The sequence below is a fragment of the Eptatretus burgeri genome, chromosome 6, assembly GCF_056783735.1.
Source record: "Eptatretus burgeri isolate ZD-2024b chromosome 6, Ebu_testis_v1, whole genome shotgun sequence".
Taxonomy (NCBI): domain Eukaryota; kingdom Metazoa; phylum Chordata; class Myxini; order Myxiniformes; family Myxinidae; genus Eptatretus; species Eptatretus burgeri.
The window spans coordinates 79,920,388-79,942,887 of record NC_140966.1 but is presented as its reverse complement, the minus strand read 5'-3'; positions in this window follow the sequence as shown (position 1 = coordinate 79,942,887).

Below are 22,500 nucleotides of genomic sequence, written 5' to 3'. Positions count from 1 at the left end.
CAAATTTTTCACCTTTTGTTACCTTATATCCTGGAATTAAATTGCATTCAATCAGACTTTTTCCACCTTTATTTACACATCATAACCCAAAACTTCCAAGTGAAAAAAAAAATCTACAAATTTCAGAAATTAATTAAAAATAAATAACTGGAATATCTTGGTTGGATCAGTGTCCACCCCTCGGAGTTAATACTTGGTGGAACCACTTTTGACAGCAATTACAGTTGCGAGTCTGTGGGGATAGGTCTCTACCAACTTTGCACACCTTGATTAGGCAATACTTGCCCATTCTTCTGGACAAAACTATTCAATCAAAAAAAAAAATTCAAAACTATTCAAACAAGCTCAGTTAAGTTGTGTGGGGAGTGTTGTTGGATAGCAATCAAGTCATGCCACAGATTTTTGATTCGATTTAGGTCGGGGCTCTGACGTGGCCACTCAAGGGCATTTATCTTTTTGTTTCTTAGCCACTCCAGTGGAGCTTTAGCTGTGTGCATTACTCTGGGAATTCTGATGTCTATGTATTCATAGGGAGACTACATGAATGTGGGTGATATGGGTTCCTTCCTCTCTCTGTCTGACACACACACACACACACACACACACACACACACACACACACACACACACACACACACACACACACACACACACACGTATAAATTAAGTAATATGCAGAAACAGTAAATGTAAATAGTAATGCCACTAATTGTTGATCTATAGATCTCATTCATCGGCATAAAAGCTGAACATACAAGCCAGGAAGACATGCACTGGACTGGCATACCGAAATCAAACACAGTGTATCATAACATCATCCATCAGCAAACTAATCATCAGTCATTCTTCGTTCAATCATTGATACATAAATCTATCACTGAAGCTGAAATTATTTACACAACACTTTTTTTTCATTAATATGTATATAATATCTCCATTATATATTTATCGGTGCATGGCCACTGTGCATTAACATTTATAGGTTGGCATTCCACTGCGACCGCAAACAAACCCAGTGTAGCCGCACTGCGATAGCAGGTTTGCCACCACATCGTTGATTTAATAGAATACATAGCAACTGCAGATGGAAACAATGGTTGTGTTTTGATTCATGTTTAGAATTTCAAGTTCGTCCATACTCCATACTAGTCCAGATTTCAGTTGGGATCATTGACACATGTCACGGTCAGTTTACGATTGAACTTCGAAAGATGATGCTGATACTAATATAGCATAATTTAGAACAGAACATCCAGTTGGATTCATGACAGTTAGATTCTATAGTATAGTAATCACTGGGTATTGATTTTGACCATTCTGTCAAAAATTAGTCAACGGTAGAAAGGAGATCCGACCTTCCAGATCCGTCACATTCATCATCATGACCATCATGATCATCACCGGGCACGGCATCGGCGGCTACACCAGCTGCAATCCCCACACCGAGGCTGTGCTGGCTGTGGTGTACTTGTGGCACCTTGACAGCGTCCTTACTTTCGGGGTTTCCTTCCACATCAATCCACTTAGCAGCACATTCCTGAAATTTCTTCATGCTTTTCTCACTAAATGGAATTACTTTGCTGTGGGTATTGATGACATGCATAAAATAGAAACACGAAGAACTGCCTTCAGAATCTTCGGCAGCTCTCGCATCGGACGACATGTACGCCGCCATGACGCCAGCTGGGTTCATGACAGCTGGTGAGTTGACAGCTTGCCTTCAACGAAACGCGTGATTGGTTGACGAGCGTGGTACTGTATGTCAAAGCGCTATGATTGGACGATGTTTAGAAGAAAATTGTCACAATTTCGGGTGTATTTTCCATATTTTGAAAAAATGTGCAAGCTTTTTTCTTGATGAGTTTCAGATGTGATTTCCATAATATTTTCACACTACATATTATAAATACAGGTAGATACACAAGGTGGGTCACGAAACTAAACAAAACGGGAGCTCGGCCCACGGTCTAAACCTAGGAAAAGGTGGGGAAAGTTTGTGGGCCATCGAGGAGAGAACCATAGTGTACAGCATGCAGGATGGTATGTGTGAACTTCCTCACAAATAAAAAGGAATGGATGGGAGTAGGGTCATAATAACTCATGTGTGACCTCGTCAAGGCCGGCTAGAGTGATGTGAAGGATTTATTAAGACGGGGAGAAAACCCAGAGAGCGCTTCTTGTCGCCCCAAAACAACAAACTGCGCAGGCGGACAAGAGTCAAGCAAGCAACAGTCTCGAATAGCTTTCCAATTGTAGATAATGTACCAAGCTAAACATGACATAATTCCTTTACAAAGTCGTGTGCGTTCGAAGTCTAGCACATTAATTAATAACCTAAGAACAGAGAGGGAGAAGAGGGAGGGATATTTGGGGTTGCATAAGGAGACATCTAGCAAAGTAGCGAGCGAATCATATCTCCGGAGCCAAATGGCTGTAGGCCTAAGCTCCAGTACAAAATCTTCTTCTTCTTCTTTCGGCTGCTCCCGTGAGGGGTCGCCACAGCGGATCATCCGTATGATCCGCATAGTGATTTGGCACATGTTTTACGCCGGATGCCCTTCCTGACGCAACCCTGGTCGCCTCTTACGACACAGGGATAAGGTACACCTATTTCAACCGGGGTATACACTGGCCCAGTATACTGGTACTCATTTCGCCGACCTCGGAAGGATGACAGGCTGAGTCAACCCCCTGGTGTATTAATTCAGTGGCCCAACGGGGCTTGAACTCAGGACCTCTTGGATCCCAAGCCGCTGCCCTAACCACTGCGCCAACACCAGGCCCAGCTCCAGTACAAAATAAGACCTTAATAATAAAAGAGACATAAAATGAGTTCACAGATTACAAGTTCTCATAAAATGAGTTACATCAAGATGAATCAATTAATATTGAGTAATTAGAAAAACACATGCAGTGATCAACTGAGACTACAATTCTTATTCATGCCCACATTCAAGCATATCGATTATAAAAACTATTAAAAAGGAAGTCCCCTTCTACATTCCCCCCTGTTTTGCACTTCAGGGCAAAACAAAACAAAATTAATGTTTTGTAATCAATTGGAAGGACATGTCTACTCACGAGTGCATTCATTCCTTTGGGTGGTCACTTCCAAGCACACATCGTGGAGCCCAGCCCATCATTTCGCCATCGCGCTCCATGTGGAGCAGGTGGCTGTAAGTGCTTGCACGGCTGGGCCTATTTTAGGCCACAGTAGAGGTCGGCCCTTCGGTCATTGCAGTGGAGATTCACCATTTGTGTGATCAAGCTGGGTTCAACACACGTAGTGCAGGGTTTTGGGAACATGTCTTACACTCATGACGTTGACCTATGGATTTCCAATTTCAATTTCAATTCCATAAAAGTCATAGAACTCCTCCTCTGGATCAGGATCAGTATAGAGAGGTGTTTGTTGAGAAACCATTACTTAAGCAGGAGGTAATCAATGCTGAGAGTACTGTGGTGGCACATTTAAGGAGCACAATAATAATGACAATCAGAAGTAATCCTGTGAAAATCCATTGCAACAATCTTGCTCCCCATCTCCCAAAAATTCCTTCGAGCCAAGAAAATATTCCATCCTTAGTAAAATAATCGTGGAACTTAGCTCCTTCATCTCTAATCTTTTCTGCTAAACTTGCAAAGTGCTCTGAATTATCGGGGACGTACGTGCAGCATTCAGAACCAATCACTGCACAAGCGCCCCCCTGCGCCGCTCATACCAAATCCAAAGTAATTCGGTTTTGCATTGCGACAGTATGTAGAGCAACTACCTCCTAGTTAATGTCTACCATACCATTTGCAGTTTCATTTGCAAGCAATTCCAGAGAGGCAGCTAATTCTGCAATTCCTTTGGATGTTTGACCGACTCCATAATTAGGAATAAGGACCATAAAGAACTATTCAGTTGATGTAAAACTCCGTTTGCCTCATCTCGAATGTTCAAAAGGTGAATTGACGAGCAGGCGCATATGTGGTATTATGTAAGCCAGATAACACGACCCTGTCCAAGTAACTGGAAGCCATGGATCGGCTCGATTTGCACACACAAAATAGGTGTTATTTAATGCCGCTTGTGGTTCTATTGTGTGATTTTCATTAACATAGCTCTTACATTCAGAATTACCGAACATTCTTTCCTCCAACGACTTCTGCACTAGACATAAATTTGATTTTTCTTTTGTTTGTTCTATCACAAAATATGGAGGCAAAAAAATTAAATTGAAATGAGGCCAGTACTAATTACTGAAATTTCGTCACCGTAGACACTTCCCAGCCCCATTGGTAATTATCTCGTCTAACCATCCCGTTTCCCATTCTTACCATGGTTGGTGTTAATATCCCATTTACCCTGATACATCCATCTTAAACAATATCCACACCACTCGCTCAAATTAAATGGTATTGCTACCAATGGTATCCCACTAACCACTGAATGTGGTACGTGAGTGCAGATCCAACAACTAGTTTTATTTAATGCCCTAGCATGGTTTAGAGAAACAGCCAGATAAGTATTAATCCCATATAGTCCATCAGGATATGAGTGTGCCCTTATACTCCTTTGCAAATCCGTTCTATTTGTACCCTTATCCAGTTCTACTTCACGAGTTAAGCTTCTTTTATTTATGTGTGATGCGACTAGCGACTACGGGGGCCTGAATGTTGAGCTAAGGTGTGCAATGAGCGCTTGGCTGATGAATATATAAGTGACTTCGATGATGAGTCGTACTTATCAGCCCTTTCAGCCATGGGGATATCCCGCATATTTATCACAAAGGTCAAAACAAATAGTGCACATAAACATGTAACAAGAAAGGCTATCATCGAAGTCCCAAGATGGTGATCATTCAGAAGTTCTTCTTGGGATCTTTCGTGCTGTGGACCCGTTTGCAGTGTGAGGCATGGATCCATGTTGGTCAGCCCTGGCATTTCACAGCAGTGTGGGTCGTCAGCAGAATTAGATAGGGCCCGCACCACCTCGGCTGGAGAGCGTTCTTTCTCTTATGAGTCTTTACATAGACCAAATCCGAGGTTGGAAGCCATGGCAATCAGTGGTGGCTGGCGAGTAAGGCTGCCTTCACCTGCACATCGAAACTTCTCACAGCATGATTCAGGGCAATAAAAAAGGCGAACAACGTCTCGTCCATTTGATGCACATTCATCTCTCTTACAGGTAATGGAGCTGAGTGAGGTAACCTCATCGGTCTCCCCATTATAACCTCATGCAGAGACAAGCCCGTTTTTTGATTGGAGGTTGACCTCATTGTCATAAGAGCTATTGGCAGTGCACCTGGCCATTTTAGACCATAGTTCTTTAATAGTTCCATAGTTCTTTAAAGACCATAGTTCTTTAAAGACCCATTCTGTCTCTCTACTGCCCCTGCTGACTGTGGGTGATAAGGGAAATGTAGGTGCTGCTTGATTTGCAAGGCCCTACATAACTCCTTCACCACTTCCGCTGTAAAATGAGTTCCCTGATCCCGAGAGATTTTGCTGGGGATCCCAAATCAACAGACAAAATATTTCATCAAAAGTTTGACAACAATAGTAGCATCTGCTTTCCTTCAGGGGTACGCTTCTACCCATTTGGAAAATAGATCTACCACGACCAGAATGTGCTCAAACCCACAACACTTTGGCATTTGTGCAAAATTAATTTGGATATGAACGAAAGGGACAAAGGGGGGAGGATGCCCCCCTTGGGCCATCTGAAGCCCCTTCCCCAGATTATGTTGTTGGAAAACGTGGCATATCCTACAATATTGTTCTGCAATTGGACTAAAGCCCAGGGGATACCAATGCTTCCCAATCGAGGTGCACATTCCCCCTTTGCTGGTATGGCCAGCACTGTTGGCTAGGCAAGCGAGCCATGGTAACAAAGCCTTTGGAGCCACCACGCAGTTATTGGGTTACCTCCATAGATTGGACTCATCATCAAATTTGCATCCAGATGTTATCCACAAATTTTTCTCTGCTGTACGAACAGCAGCTTGTAATGTGGTGACATCATCAAGAGATGGCACAGTTGTGGCTTGTGTTAAAGCATATTGTGATACCAATAGGGCATCTTGGGAAATGGCCGCGGTTTTGGCAACTTTATCTGCTCTAGCATGTCCCCCGAGAAACATCATCAGACCCACCAGTATGGGCGTCACATTTGATAACTGCAATTGGGAAAGGCAAAAATAATTGCCTGCAGCAGATTAGCAATCCATGGACCATTCTTCACCGGAGCACCAGTGGATGTCATAAATCCTCGCTCATGCCACAAAGCACCAAATTTGTGTACAATGCCAAATGCATAACCTGAATCGGTGTAATTTGTCACAATTTGGCCTTCTGCTAAGCAGCATGCACGAGTTAAAGCAAACACCTCCGCTTGCTGTGTGGAACAGTTTGTAGCCAATTTTCGACTGTCAATTACTTTGTGTTCAGAACAAACTGCATAATGCGTTAATAGGGATCCATTTGGTGCCTGAGAAGATGAGCCATCAACATACAAAATCAACTGGGAATTTTGGATCGGCGTGTCTCTCAAATCAGGAAGGGACAGACACGTGTGCACCATCACCTCCTCACAATCGTGAGGTTCTCCATCTTGCTCTGTGGGTAACAATGTCAAGGGATTTAAAGGAGAACACCTCTTAATGGTGATGCTCGATGGAGCTGTTAGTGAGAGTTCATACATCATCGCTCGTGAGGCCGACAGGTGCTGTGTTTTAGTCTTTAGTAACACTGAGATAACAGCATGCGGAACTAGAGAATTAAAGGGTGTCCAGTGACAAGGGATTCTGTCGTCTGTACTGCATGTGAAGCAGTTGCCACCACTTTCAAGCAGGGTGGGAATCTTTGAGCCACTAGATCCAATTTAGTGCTGCAATACGTGATGGGCTACAATTTCCCACATGCAATCCAAGGAAGAGTATGCAAAAAAATCTTCCCACATGGATGCTGGGGGGGAGGGGGGTTGTAGTGTGGAGGGGCCGGGTCTCGGTGGCGAGCACGACCACTTGGGGGAGCAGTAGAGTCGACTCCACCGAACACCCGGAATTTAGGTCATACCTTTCAGATAAATCTGAAAGGTCACAGATCCCTTATCGGACCGAAGATCGCCAATAGGTCAACCACGTGGGGAAGGGTCAATTGCCAATTTCAATATACCTAATTACCCACGGCCTCAAACTCCCGGGGAAATTCACCCTCAGCAGGATCTGCGCGATCTGGGCCATTACTGAGCCGGATCCAAGTCGTACCCCGAGCGGAGAGTACCAGAGCCCTGCCGGCCAATTGCATGATTGCGGAAACAATGAGGCCTCCTAATTCCCTTTCGCAGCCCGGCAAACCAATGATAGAAAGGACAAGGACGAGCTGGGACATTCAAGAAAAGGGGATTTATTTACAATAATAATCGGGGAGGGAAGAGTTATCCGAAAAAGAAATGTAATGTACAATGAGCAAAAGAAAGCACTTACACAATTCTACTTGAAGATGGCCCCACACACAGACACCCCCCCCCCTGAAGAAATGATGGCCGTGGCCTTTATTGATACCCCCAGCTCAGAGGGAAGGTGAGCTGGAGGAAAGGATGCCAGCTTGGACCTTCCCATCTCGTGCGGCCCTTGATGATCCGGCTCGGCGGGACTTGAACCCGCAACTCGATTCTGCTGCAAGCACCGGGTACGGAGGGCAGTGTCGACTCCAGCACGCTCCTCCGGCCAGCAGAGGAGACAGCCAAGTGATTCTCCGCGGGACAGACTCGCAGGCAGGCAATCCTCTGCGGGGACAGACTCGCAGGCAGGCGATCCTTCACGGGGACAGACTCGCAGGCAGGTGATCCTTTGCGGGATAGGCTCAAGGGAAAAAGGCAGGACCTCTTCGCGCACACCCGCCCTTCTCTTCACTCCCCCGACGCAACTCGCCTCCCGATTGGCCGGTTTGACTCAGGCGATCCATTTGCCGTTCGTAATTCGTCCTGGGGGCATGACGAGCATTCTCACGGCCCATCCCCCCTGAGAGGCATTCCTCCTTCTTTGGGCGATGTGCCTCCACATTGGCCGGAATACGGCGTACGTCGCTCGCGCTTTGCCCATTGGCTGAAGGCAACACGTCTTGCTCGACCCTGGAGCGGAGCCAATGCATCGGTTAACAATGGGACTCCACCCACAGGCGCTCGGCACGCATGCACGTCAGAAAGGCTGATGGTGGAAGAGAGCCAGGGAGGATGCCGTTGTTGTTGGTGGTGTAAAAACTCCTAACGATTAAATAACCTGTAGCGCACGTACACTTAATTCCCATTAGACATAGGGGAAAGGGAGCTATCTATCCACATTTACTTAACGAAATAACTGAGCTATGGGGGCCTGAATGTTGAGTTCTCATGGCTGCCAGATTCGTAACACTACCTCCTCCCCTTTTTACAGACTCGTCCCGAGTCGTTGAATTTTCGTGTGACAAGCATGTGTAAGTTCTCCCCTAGTATGATTTACCTGCGGATCCCTGAGTGCGACATTTTCATACGTATCCCAAAAATACATAACCTAGTGCGCTACGTAACTAACTAACAGACTCATACAGATGGCAACTAAAATTGCCGGCGCTAAGACGAACAACAGGTGGGTTAAGAACTTATTTACATTTTAAACTAATATTTACACTAACCATGGCCCAGGACCTGTGATCTGTGAAAGAAAAAGTCACAACCAAAGTCATTGGTGCAAAACAGAGATGGGCGCCCGGGCTGCACAATGCAGTCCTCATGGTGTGGCTGCCTGCAGGGCAGTCCTTGCAAACACTGGCGATGGCCGTGGCACACATGGATGGATGGTGAACACAGGGGCAATGCAAAAAGGGTAGCAGGCATGGGGTCATGACAAAGGCAGGCAACAAAGGCATGGCAAGGCAGGGCAACGTGGACCAGGAAATGCAGCACAAGCAGGCCGGCATGTGAAGCTGGCCGGCCTCTGGTCTGATCCCATCAGGTTTGTGGAGGGAGTGCGGTGGTGCCGGCCGGTCCGGAAACGGGCTCGGACCTAGCCTACTGTCTCCCCCCAACCTATCGCCTTTGCCTGTTTCTGTCCATACCCACTCCCTTAGTTTGCAACAACAAACACAAAATTTATCCCGTTTTTATTTTAATATATATATATATATATATATATATATATATATATATATATATATATATATATATATATATATATATATATATATATATATATATATATATATATATATATATATATTTCTCCATAATTTCGTCTCCCTAACCCCCTTTATCATCTTTGTCCGGCTAACCTATCCTGTCCATCTACTCCCAACCCCTAAGTTCCTGTTTTGGAGGGGACTAAGGGAGAGACTACCGTCCTGTCTCGGGGCCCAGCGAAGCCTCAGAATAACCTCCCACATAATTCAGCCACCTTACCAAGGTGGGTCCAGCAGCCTGCAGAGCGCGAAGGGATGGATGGTGCGAAGGGGTACATTTCTGATCTACCCTAGCATTTATTGACTTTAAACTAGCCAGGGGCTTTCCAAAACGCCTGTCACTTTAAACTATCGGTTCTAAAAACCATCATTCCCGTCACCTGCGTTGGTGTCCATTATACATTTGGGCCTTGCCTTCAAATTTTCCCTCGTGCCCTTGCACAATTTCATGGCTGGGCAGCGTGGCTCACTTGGCAGGGATTTCCCTCATGCCGGACTCTAACTACGGCACCCCCGGGCCCTGAGGCTGTCTCCGAGCCTACCTGCTCCCTATGAACGTGGGGCGGTGGGAGGGGGGTGCCCTTCCTGGCATTGATCCCCTACAATGCCCACGTGGCATTTTGGTGCTATGGGTCCCGTTCCGCAGGTCGCCCATGCCCACTACACTATCCCGGTCCCTTGTACCCTTGGCCTACTCTGGCCGACTAGTCTGGTGCACGGAGTGCCCTCTACTCAATACTCACCTTTCAACAGCCACGTTCCCAGCCGGTTAATGGACTCCTGCACCCTTCAAAAAGCTTACGTGCCTTCTCTCAACACCAACAACAAAACGACCTCCTTTTGGTAAATTTGACTAACCCACTAACTAACATTACACTGACCCAGGGTACCCTTGGGTGGGATTCACTCCTCCCCCCCAATCATTCATTCGCACCATGCATTCCACATTCGCTCCATTCACACACTCGGGCCCGCTGTCCCATACTCATTCATCACACATTTTTCATTTTTTTCCATTCACTCCACACTCTATCTATGTTCCCCTAACTATCTCGCGCTCCCTCGTCGTCCCTTACTCTAATGCACGTTCCATTTTATCTACGTAGCGAACCTATGTCCCCATTACACATTCCATGTCCGTCTATGTCTCTCAAAAATCCATTTCTAATTCAAAACTAACATGTTTATGTTAGTTTCTCAGTGGGCAACACATTCGCTAAGGCACCGCATGGCACTGCGGGGCCCAAAGAAGGGCCTAACACAGGTGGATGGGGCCTAAACTGTTCGTCTATCTTGATGTGTTCAGATTGACAGAAAAGGTACTATTGCCGTGTATCGTCATGGCTTTGAAACAAACAACCAAGTAGATTGTAGAGTACTCGCCAAGTGGCTTTACTACTCAAGCAAGCACTCCAACGAAACGGTTGATAAGGATCGGCTGGCTTGGCAAGAGATTAACGATCGCTGCTGATCGGTCATATTAAGCACCTCTCGTTTTGTTGGTGAGGAGGGATGCTCACCGGCTGGGGGAGGCTTACCCTTGGCAGTCGCTTCATGGTCACAGATATGTAGTTTCACTTGATCTTGATAAATTCCAAAACCAAAACTTCATTCCAACTGTCTTAACAAGCACAACATTATACATATCCCTGAAGTTAACAGTAGCTTTGTTGTGGTTGTTTGTCACAATTTTCTTACGAGTGTCTGTTAGGCGGTGGACTGGTAAAAAGTGATGTTATTGCTTGTATGTCTATGATTAATTTGATATGGAGCGAATATTGTTTGTTCTATGTGACCGTGTGATGTCTTTTGAGATGAGGTGTTTATTCTGAATGTTGAGTTGCTAAAAAGGTGACAAGTTATTATGTTATAGTTAGACTGTATGCCGTGTAGAAAGACTGTGAGAGTTTGGGAAATTTTAGGTTTTATATTTTTGGATTTTGGTTATATTGTTGTGGACCGGGTATCGGTGGCGAGCATGACCGCTAGATGGAGCAGTAGAGTCAGCTCCACTGAACACCCGGAATCTAGATCGTAGCTTTCCGATAACTCCGAAGGTACGGGTCTCTTACAGGACCGTGAATCGTCAATAATTATAATTCAACCGCGTGGGACAGGGTTATTTGCCAAACTTCAAAATACCTAGAACCCACGTGGTGAGCTACCGAGGAATTCGCACCCCTGACGGAGCTCGAACGGGACGAGCCGTTACCGTGCTTGACCCGTGCGTAACCCGAGCGGATGGTTGTTGAGGTCCCTTCAGTCCAAATGCACAACTACGGCAGCAATGGCCTTCTTAATCCACCAACATACACCGTGCTAAACCAATGAAGGATACACAGAAGCGAGCTGAAACATTTAACAGGGGATTTATTTATAATGGGGGGGAAGGAAACACACAAGCGGTAGAGTTAAACCGACTAAAAGAAATGCAAGTATGTACAAGGCACTTAAACAATTCTACTTGAAGACGGGCCCACAAACACACACACGCACACACAAATACCCAAAAGAAGTGATGGCCATGGCCTTTGTTCGGCCCTTTAGCTCGGGAGAGAAGGTGAGCCAAAGGGGAGAACCTGTCTCACACTTCTCCGCCTCGTGCGGTTTTCGATGATCCGGTTTGGCGGGACTCGAACCCGCAACACAATGCAATGATAGACGCCAGCCAGCACGAAGGTGGACCAGACAGAACGCCGGCAGGCCAGACGAGACGACCAGGCTCACAAGGCGACCAGGCGGTGAGGCTGACAAGGCGACCAAGTGACGAGGCTCACAAGGCGACCATGCGGCCAGGCGATGCGACCTTGACGTTCTCCCCATCAGACAGAATACCCCGATCACTCTGTCTCACGAATGCTCCTGCCATGAGCACACCGTCTCTTGAACGCTGACCCAGACAACCACACTTTCTCCTCCGGAGGGAGGAGCTTCTTCTCCTGGCCACTCGCCTCCTCATTGGTCGGAACCATCGCGCGATTCCCTGGCCATCCTCCATTGGACAGGCCCACGGTAGGTGGGGCAACTCCCACCATTCTGGGAGGAGTCCCGATCGGAGGCGTTTGTGGCTCCGCCCGCCTCCTCGCCTTCGGCCACGTGCGTAATGGCGATCGTGTTGGGTCGAAAATGGGGCAGTTGAGATGCCCGCTCCTTGCCGATTGGCTAAAGAGGGACGCCATGCCTGTTAGACTCCGCCCACACGCGCGCTTGCTGGCGAGCGCGCGAAGAATGCCGCGAGCAGTGTTGTCGTGTGAAAGTGAAGATGGGCATTGTTGGCGTTGTGGATGTAAAAATCCTAACTATAAAAATAACTCTGCAGCGCACGAACATTTGATTCCCATTAGACTATGGATGGGTTCTATCTATAAACACACACTTTCTGATATAATTGTTCTCTAAGGACCTGAATGCTGAGTGCAGTAAGCTTCCAAATTCGTAACAATATAAACATCGAGGAATTTTCGAGTCGTTTGTGGAAGGTAATTTCGTGAATGTTCTGTTCAAGTCGAGAAATGAAACAAGTCAGAATGTTCAACAAAATATTTTTTTTTAAGAATGAGAAAAATATAATTTTCAAAGTCTCGTTGATCGTGCATACCGTATTAAATTAGTGCTTGTGGTTTCAGGGATGCAGGATAGCCTTGGCCCTCGAGGTTTGTCCACTCGTGTTTGAGCTGTCACCTGGGTTGAAACCTCAAACCAGCTATAAAATGCCACCCTGGTGTTCTGCAGGCAAGGCGAGGCCTATATATATATATATATATATATATATATATATATATATATATATATATATATATATATATATATATATATATATATATATATATATATATATATATATATATATATATATATATATATATATATATATATATATATGTATATACATATATATATATATATATATATATATATATATATATATATATATACATATATATATATATATATACATATATATATATATATATATATATATATATATATATATATATATATATATATATATATATATATACACTAGTAATAATGCCTGGCGTTGCTCGGGCTACCAATAAAGCCCGGCGTTGCCCGGGCTTTCTTGCAAATTTCCTGAATAGCGGTTAGGGGTTAGCGGTTAGGGTTAGCGGTTAGGGTTGCAGTTAGGATGAGGGTTAGGGTTAAGGTTAGCGGTTAGGGTTAGGGTTAGGGTTAGCTGTTCGGGTTTGGGTTAGAGTTAGCTGTTAGGGTTAGGGTTAGCTGTTAGGGTTAGGGTTAGTGTTAGGGTTAGGGTTAGTGTTAGGGTAGCTAACTCTAACCCTAACAGCTTGGCATAGCGGAGGTAAACAGCGCCCGGGGCAAAGTGGAAATTTGCGTCCCCCGTAGGCCTTAAACTTGAGTGGATTTGAATGGAAAATCCCATAAGGGATATCGATTTATCTATTTTTTCGAATATCGGAAGTGTTATGGAAAAAATTTATAGCCAATGACCTCAGTTTGACCAAAAGCCATAATCGTACCGAATTTGAATGGAATCCGTTGGAGTTTGTGAAAATGCATCAAAACGAATTTTGAGGGGCCTCTTAAGGAAGACAATAATATCATTCGTGTATGTGCCAAATCTTGTTTCATTTCATGCAGTAACAAAAATCTGATGGTGCAACAAAGAAAGGGGCATGCCGAAATATATATACATACATATATATATATATATATATATATATATATATATATATATATATATATATATATATATATATATATATATATATATATATATATATATATGCTGAGTGGTGGCTGTCCCTTGGATGGACGTTAAACTTGGTGTCCTGTCAGACAGTATTAGCTCATGGATGTTAAAGATCCCAGGAAGAGTAGGTGACTTATCCTGCCTCAACAAATAAAAAGTTGAACAAATTATGAATTCCTTCCTCGACTGACTGCTGGGAAGGAACCGACAAACCACCCACCATACATAACCGTTGTCCAGCAAGAGACTACTTCAGCAGCATTGACGCTCTGGAAAGAGTTATGGGACATTGATGATTATTTATATTGTTTACCTAATGAGCTTGTGGTTTATAAACTTTATTGTGCCTGGGAGTTGTGTAGGTGATAGCCTCAAAGGTCTCCAAATCAAATGTTCCAGGATTATTACAATTGCGCAATTATGAAAATGAAGTATCAACTCCTTTTGAGCCCATCCCATGCACAGTAGTTGTTGAAGAAAGCTTTTGCGCAAGCAAGTCACCCATGTACACATTGCTCATGCTCCGTTGGGATGCTAGTCCACAGTTCTGTACTGTGATCGCTCCATTTTTGTCATTTCTGTTGCCTCGGTGGGACACCTAGTGGAAAGTGAAGGCAAATACTGTGTCTTCTTATAGTGGGCAACTTTTTCTGGTTATCCTGTTCCCCACACAGTGAAAGACAGGGTTTTGCAATGACCTGTGTGTGTCTGTGTGTGGGACCTGTGTGTGTCTGTGTGTCTGTCCAGGCCGCTAACTTTTTAAAAATCATTTGAACTTTTGTCATCAAATTTTCAACAAACCTTTATTATGAGAATGTGGAGAAGATAAATTAATAATTTGGTCAAAAGGTCAGTCGACATCACATAAAATCGTCAATTTTCATTCAATTGACCTGAAATTTTAATTCCCATTTGAGCTTTCAAAAGTCATTACATGTTATTTTTTTATTTTTATTTTTTACCGTTTGAGCTTTTGTAATTCTTTGCCTTTTTTTACCATTTGAGCTTTTGAAAGTCATAACTTTTTTACCATTTGAGCCTTTGTTCGTCATCAGTTTTTTTTTTTTAACCATTTGAGCTTTTGCACGTCATAACTTTTTTTTTTTTTACCATTTGAGCTTTTGTAAGTCATAAGGTTTTTACCATTTTTGCTTTTCTAAGTCATAAGTTTTTTCACCATTTGAGCCTTTTAAGTCATGGTTTTTTTTTACCATTTGAGCTTTTGCAAGTCATAACTTTTTTATCATTTGAGCTTTTGTAAGTCAGAAGTTTTTTCACCATTTGAGCTTTTGTAAAGTCATAAGTTTTTCTAGCATTTGCGTTTTTGTAAGACATAAGTTTTTTTTATCATTTGAGTTTTAAAGCCGAAACTCTTTTTTACCATTTGAGCTTTTGTAAGTCATAACTTTTTTACCATTTGAGCTTTTACAAGCCATACCATTTTACCATTTAAGCTTTTGTCAGCCATAACTTTTTTACCATTTGAGCTGAATTTGTAAACCATAACTTTTTTCATATTTTAGCTTTTCTAAGCCGTAACTTTTTTACCATTTGTGCTTTTGTCATCAAATTTTCAAAACGATTCATTATGAGAACATGGAAAATATAAATTAATAATTTGGCCAAAACGTCAATGTCAACATCACATAAAATTGTCAATTTTCATCCAGTTGACCTGAAAATTTAATTACCATTTGAGCTTTCAAAAACCATAACATTTTTTAAAGTTTTTTTTAATCATTTGAGCTTTTGTAAGTCTTAACCTTTTTTTTTTTTTTACCATTTGAGCCTTTATAAGTCATAAGTTTTTGTTTTTTTTTAACCATTTGAGCTATTGCAAGTCAACTTTTTTTACCATTTGAGCTTTTGTAAGTCATAAGTTTTTTTTTTTTTTACCATTTAAGCTTTTGCAAGTCAAGTTTTTTTTTAATCATTTGAGTTTTTGTAAGTCATAAGTTTTTTATCAATCGAGTTTTTAAGCCGTAACTTTTTTATTTATATATCATTTGAGGTTAAGCCATAACTTTTTTATCATTTGAGTTTTTAAGCTGTAACTTTTTTATCGTTTGAGTTTTTAAGCCATAACTTTTTTTACCATCTAAGCTTTTGTCAGGCATAACTTTTTTGTTACCATTTGAGCTTTTGTCAACCATAACTTTTTTTTACCATTTGAGCTTAATTTGTAAACCCTAACTTTTTTCCTATTTGAGCTTTTGTTAGCCGTAACTTTTTCCTATTTGAGCTTAATTTGTAAACTGTAACTTTTTTACCATTTGAGCTAAATTTGTAAACCGTAACTTTTTTCATATTTGAGCTTTTGTAAGCCGTAACTTTTTACCATTTGAGCTTTTGTCATCAAATTTTTTAAAAAGCTTTATTATGAGAATATGGATAAGATAAATTAATAATTTGATCAAAAGGTCAATGTCAACATCACATAAATCATCAATTTTTATCTAGTTGACCTGAAAATTTAATTACCATTTGAGCTTTCAAAAGCGCAAACCTTTTTTTTTCTTTTTTTTTTGTAATCATTTCAGCTTTTGTAAGTCTTAAGCTTTTTTACCATTTCAGCTTTACAAAGTTATAACTTTTTTTTACCATTTGAGCCTTTGTAAGTCATAACTTTTTTACCATTTCAGCTTTTGTAAGTCATAAGTTTTTTTTTTTTACCATTTAAGCTTTTGGAAGTCATAAGTTTTTTTTATCATTTGAGTTTTTGTAAGTGATAAGTTTTTTTTTAAGCTGCAAGTTTTTTATCATTTGAGTTTTTAAGCTGTAATTTTTTTATCACTTGAGTTTTTAATCCATAACTTTTTTCCTATTTGAGCTTTTGTAAGCCATAACGTTTTTTTTAATATGAGCTTTTGTAAGCCATAACATTTTACCATTTAAGCTTTTGTCAGCCATAACTCTTTTACCATTTGAGCTTTTGTCAACCATAACTGTTTTTTTTACCATTTGAGCTTAATTTGTAAACTGTAACTTTTTTACCATTTGAGCTTAATTGGTAAACCGTAACTTTTTCCTATTTGAGCTTTTGTAAGCCGTAACTTTTTTTCTCATTTGAGCTTTTGTAAGCCTTAACTTTTTTTTTTTACCATTTGAGCTTAATTTTAAAACTAACGTTTTTACCATTTGAGCTGAATTTGTAAACTGTAACTTTTTTCATATTTGAGCTTTTGTAAGCCGTAACTTTTTTACCATTTGAGCTTTTGTCATCAAATTTTCAAAAAAGCGTTATTATGAGAATATGGAAAAGATAAATTAACAATTTGGTCAAAAGGTCAATGTCAACATCACATAAAATCATCAATTTTCATAAAATCATCATTTCACGAATGCACACAGGGCGCCGAAAAGAGGCAGAGGCAGCCAGGACAACCTCCTTAAAACTCGTTTTTTCCTCCCTCGAGTTCGCCATTCTTCTCACACCAACTCTTACACACCCAACTGCCCCATCCGGCTCATCCTTCTTCTCCCAGGGCAATGATAAACTCCGCCCCACTCTAGGCGATCAGAGCTCTGCCCCTTGGGAGGCAAAAATGCTCCTCCCTTTGCTGTCAAGGCGATCCAAACTCTGCCCCCTTGCTTGCAAAGTCTCCCGGCAACCCCGGTCAAGGTTGACATCGAGTTTATACACACTATTTCCTTAACCATAATCCCTAACAAACTATTACCATGCACAACCCTCTATATAGTGCACATTCAAACAAGACAATTCTTAAGCTAACGTTTCTTTACTTATTACATCAAGATGGTCTAACTACTCATACATGGTACGTGCTACTCTATACATTTCTCTGCTCGATGGAAATATCTAATCCCACCCACCACAAACGTAACACAGCCTCACTCCACTCCCTCTCCTCCCCTCCCCCCCCCACACCACAGCTCCCACATGGTTCAATGCAGGGGCAACAGCTCGAGCCTAAACACTTACAGACTCACACCTAATTAACCTCAACAAAAAAAAATCAGAAGGGGCTGTGGGAAGTGAGCGGTAGCTAACTTTAAAACCTCCTTTCCATACTACCCCCTTATTTGCAAACCAAATTCAAAAAGATGTACAATTTTATGTACAGTGGTTGTTTCTCTAGAGTCGCCTCGCTCCAATGTCTTAGGGAGGGGAGAGAATGGTTCCAAAAGCAATAAACAAGCAGGCCTACCTTAATGGCAATTTAACTTTATCAATCAAACCCCACTACTTGACCATGTCCCCCATTTGATGTCACCTGCTGCAGCTGTCCAAATTGAGCCCAAATACCAAATTTGAAAAAACCTATCCAATTTCATAGGCTACCTGTCCTTCATAGCACTTATCAAGTCACATGGAACCGAATGGAACTTTCCCACATTCACACAACAGAAACAACAACCACCAGCATCAAATTATCGAAGGCCATGGCTTCATCTTTTCTGAAAATGCAGGTGTTGCCCTCAACTCGGCAGCTGGGAGGTCCTGCACAAACAAGACGATGGTGGTGCTTCAGGCTGTGGTACCCACACTCCAGGCACAGTCGCCGACCTCAAGACTTCTTTGCACCCTCCCCTCCCCCCATCCCTATTCAACTTCTCGGCCCCCAGCAGCCAAACAGCTACTTAGCTGTAGGTGCTGCTGCTGCTGGGGAGGTTCTCCACAACACAGGTACTCTTGGCCTCTCCCTGAATCACCAAGGGTCTCCATACTCATTGGTCGACCAGACCAGACCCTCCTCCGACAGGCCCCCAAACTTCAGACACCATCGGCTGCTGGGGGCGTGTTACCTCAGGAGGGTCACAGTCACTGCTCCTCCAGAGCCTCATCAATACCTGCAGACATGCACACCTTCCCCACCCACAAAACCTCAAATGTCACTCCCTCCCCCACTGCCATAAAATTCTCCACTACCTGCAATACACACTATGGTGCACAGAACCTGCCATGACCTGCGTACATGCTCATAATCACACACAATCAAACAAAACACTCAAACTTAATTTACAATAAACATCGGATTTTAATCCTTTCCACCCGATCCACATGCTTGGCTCTCATGGTCACTCTTGCCTGTCACCCATATCAATTCCCCAACTCACCTGCATACCCCCAATAGCAAAGCATGGCGAGTCCTGACAAATGGGGAAAAATAAATTTAACACAAATTCAATCACCAGTGGGGAGCCCGTTCAATACCAGCAACACACGCTACAGTCATTCTTCCCATTTAACCCATTCCATGTTGAACCAAGGGCTCTCTTCCCAAAGAGACAGCCCATAAATCATAGTGGACCATCTGTGGAAGATTATACAGGCCTCTTCAGCCCTTTCCGAAGCACTCCATAATGTTCCACAGATGCTCCATTGGTGTCCGGTGGGCTACATACATACCCTGTCCATGCAGATCGACCTGCATCCATAAACCAGCACAGCATGGTAGGTCGACACATGCTAGCTGTCCCAGAGCCTCAGGGAGAGGCTGCCAGGTTGCCTGTCTGGGTGGTCATCTCATCAAGCACTTACTTGCCCTCAGTGGAGCTGCAACAAAAGCATGACCCACAACACCTCCCCTTCGTGGTCCTCATGGTACACTATGGCAGGTGCCCAGATGGAACCACCTTGACTTCCAGAGGTCTCAACCCCCTCCAGGGTCCGGTGATGCCACTGGCTCAAGACACTCACTCGGATAGCACCCTGATGGACAAGGGACGCCGCACTCCACCAGACTCCCCATGGGGCCCAGGTTGTGCCCAGCACCCATGGTCGGACCCCAAGTCCAAATTATTCCAGTGCAGCTCCCCAGCTGGCTGGCCCAACCAATCCAAAAAAGGAGGGCAATTTCCCACGAGACAGATCCCCTTAACCTCCCCTGGCCTAAATTCCACAGCCTGGGTGCCAACTTCCACCAAGGCTGCTCCATATTGATTTCCCATTTAAATTTACATTTTAAATTTCTGGCCTCCTGTTCCTAAACAAGGCTGCATATAATTATGCTGTTCTGGGCCGTTTCTGCCTCCTGCAGCTGCTGCTGTCCTTCAGTCTCCTGCTCTTGCAACTTTCCTCCATTGCCATGAGTCGCCAGCTGCTCACGATTCAACTCCTCCATCTGCATTCATAGCACAAAAACATATATATTCCAAACGGGGCTCCAACTGACACAGGCCCACAATGGTATGTCTCTTTCTAAATGCTCTGCCATTCAACTTTTTCTTTCTTACCCATTGCCCCATGGTAGCCAAGAAACACCGACATGAAGCGGAGTGACAAGTCCGGGCACTGAGTCGACCCCGACAATGTCCGTCCCGAATATCCCAGGAACCGGCACAATCACCGCCGACACCAGCTCACACACAACAGACGTAGCCCCACTCTCCACAGCAGGCCCAGACCTGCACACTAACAGTCTGGCCTCACTCACAGGTCAGGTCAGGTCAGGTATGGCAACATGTGCCGGAGGAGTGCATCGCTGCATCCACTTTCTGCTGGTATTCCAGGGGCTTCCATCTGGCCATCCCCCAGGCAGATGCCAGGCCCATCCCCATCACCTTGAGAGGCTGATAAACCTGTTGCAACCACGAGGCATGTGGTCGGCCCATTGGCCCCTCCACTCACGAGTCTCCCTCACTGAGATAATCTGGTGAGCAGGATCAGTGTCAGGAAAATGAGCCACGTGTCCATAGAGCCACAGCTGACGCTCATAGACTATGCAGGTAACAAATCTCATTTGAGTCTGTCTCAGCAACCGCTCGTTGGGCACAACATCTGACCAGCGATAGCCAAGGGTTCTCCAAAGAGACCTGGTATCAAAGGAATTAAGTCTTCGTCTCAGATCCCTGGTCAGAGTCCAAGTCTCGCATCCGTAGTGCAAGACTGAAAGCACCAAGGACCTGAAGACTCAGACTTTCGTCCTCCTGCACAGGTACTGACAACACCACACCCCGTGATTCAGTGAATCCATGACTCACCAGGCCTGACTCAGATGTCTATTGACCTCTGGCTCACAGCCAGTGAAGACATGGATATCACTGCCAAGGAAAGTGAATCTCTCCGTGACCTCAACATCCTCACCACAAACGGGTACAAACAAGATAGCAGCATCCAATATGTCATTGAAAGCCTGGATCTTAGTTTTGATCCAGCAAACCCATAATCCCAGTGGTTCAAACTCCTCATTTAGCACGTTGAGAGCCCCCCAAAAGGATATCTAATGTCTCTGCAAAGATGACTGCATAATCCGCAAAATCAAGGTCAGAGATCTTGACATTCCCAAACAATGCACCACAGCTTGATCTCTCCGACATCTTCCCCAAAATCCAGTCCATACAAGTGCTGAAAAGTGTGGGGGCCAGGACACACCCCTGACAAAATATACTAACAACTGGAAATGGAGTCGGAGATGGTATCACCACATCTCGTAGCACTCTCAGGACCAGAGTATCATTCAGAAATCAGACTTGACCAGTTTTGTTGGGACCCCACAAAGACCAAGAGTCCTATGGAGGGCATCCCAATTCACTGAATCAAACACTTTGCAGAGACCAACATCGGCTGCAAGCCGCCCCTACCAAAACTCTCATCTGTGTTCGGAGAGTATCCGAAGGGCAAGGATACAGTCAATAGTCGACCTCTTTGGTGTAAAGCCTGACTGCTCTGGGCACTGGTGCTAAAGCAGATAGTGGAAAACCCTATCAAGAATTATAAGAGCAAAGAGCTTGCCTGGCACTGAGAGCAACGTCACCCCTCGGTAGTTGTTACAGTCCTGGCAATCACCCTTCCCTTTCCAGAGAGAGGGACAACAAGGCCCCTCTTCCAGTCATTTGAGATGATGCCTGTATTCCAGGCAGAGCACAGAACTGACATGAGTACAACATTTCCACGAGCCTTGAGAAGTTCAGCATGGATCACCGGTGCAGGCTCGGACCCGCTCACTGGCACAGGTCTGGACCCGCTCACTGGCGCAGGATCGAACCTGCTCACCAGCGGTCCAGCCTAACTCCCACCTTGTGCAGGCTCACCCATTGCCCTACACATCGTAGGCTCAGACACCCGCCTCAAAATACCTCCGAGCTGATGCCGCGTCACACCCTGATCATCCCCAGCTTGCCAGAAGAACCCCTGCCGGGTCTCACCGCACACCCATGAGTGCCGTACCACAAACCACGTAAATCGTCTCACACACCACGGACCCTTCTATACACTCTTTCCTGCTCATCACGTGGACGGTCTCTTCCTGGGGCAGAACGACATCCACACAAGCAAGTTGTTCTTCCAGGTCTTTTGTTTTATTTTCCAAATCGTATTTATCTCTAATTATATCCATTGTTCACTGTGATTTTTATCCATTTCATCCATTCATTCTATATGATCTTCATCCATTCACTCTCCATGATTTTTATCCATATTATCCATTCCTCTCTGTGATCTTTATCCATCAGTTCTCTTTGATTTTTATCTGTTTTATTCATTTGTTCTCCATGATATTAATCCGTTTTGTCCATTCATTCTCTATAATCTTTATTCATTTTATCCATTCGTTCTCTCTGGTCGTTTATAAACCTCATTTATTTCATGAAATTTTCTCACA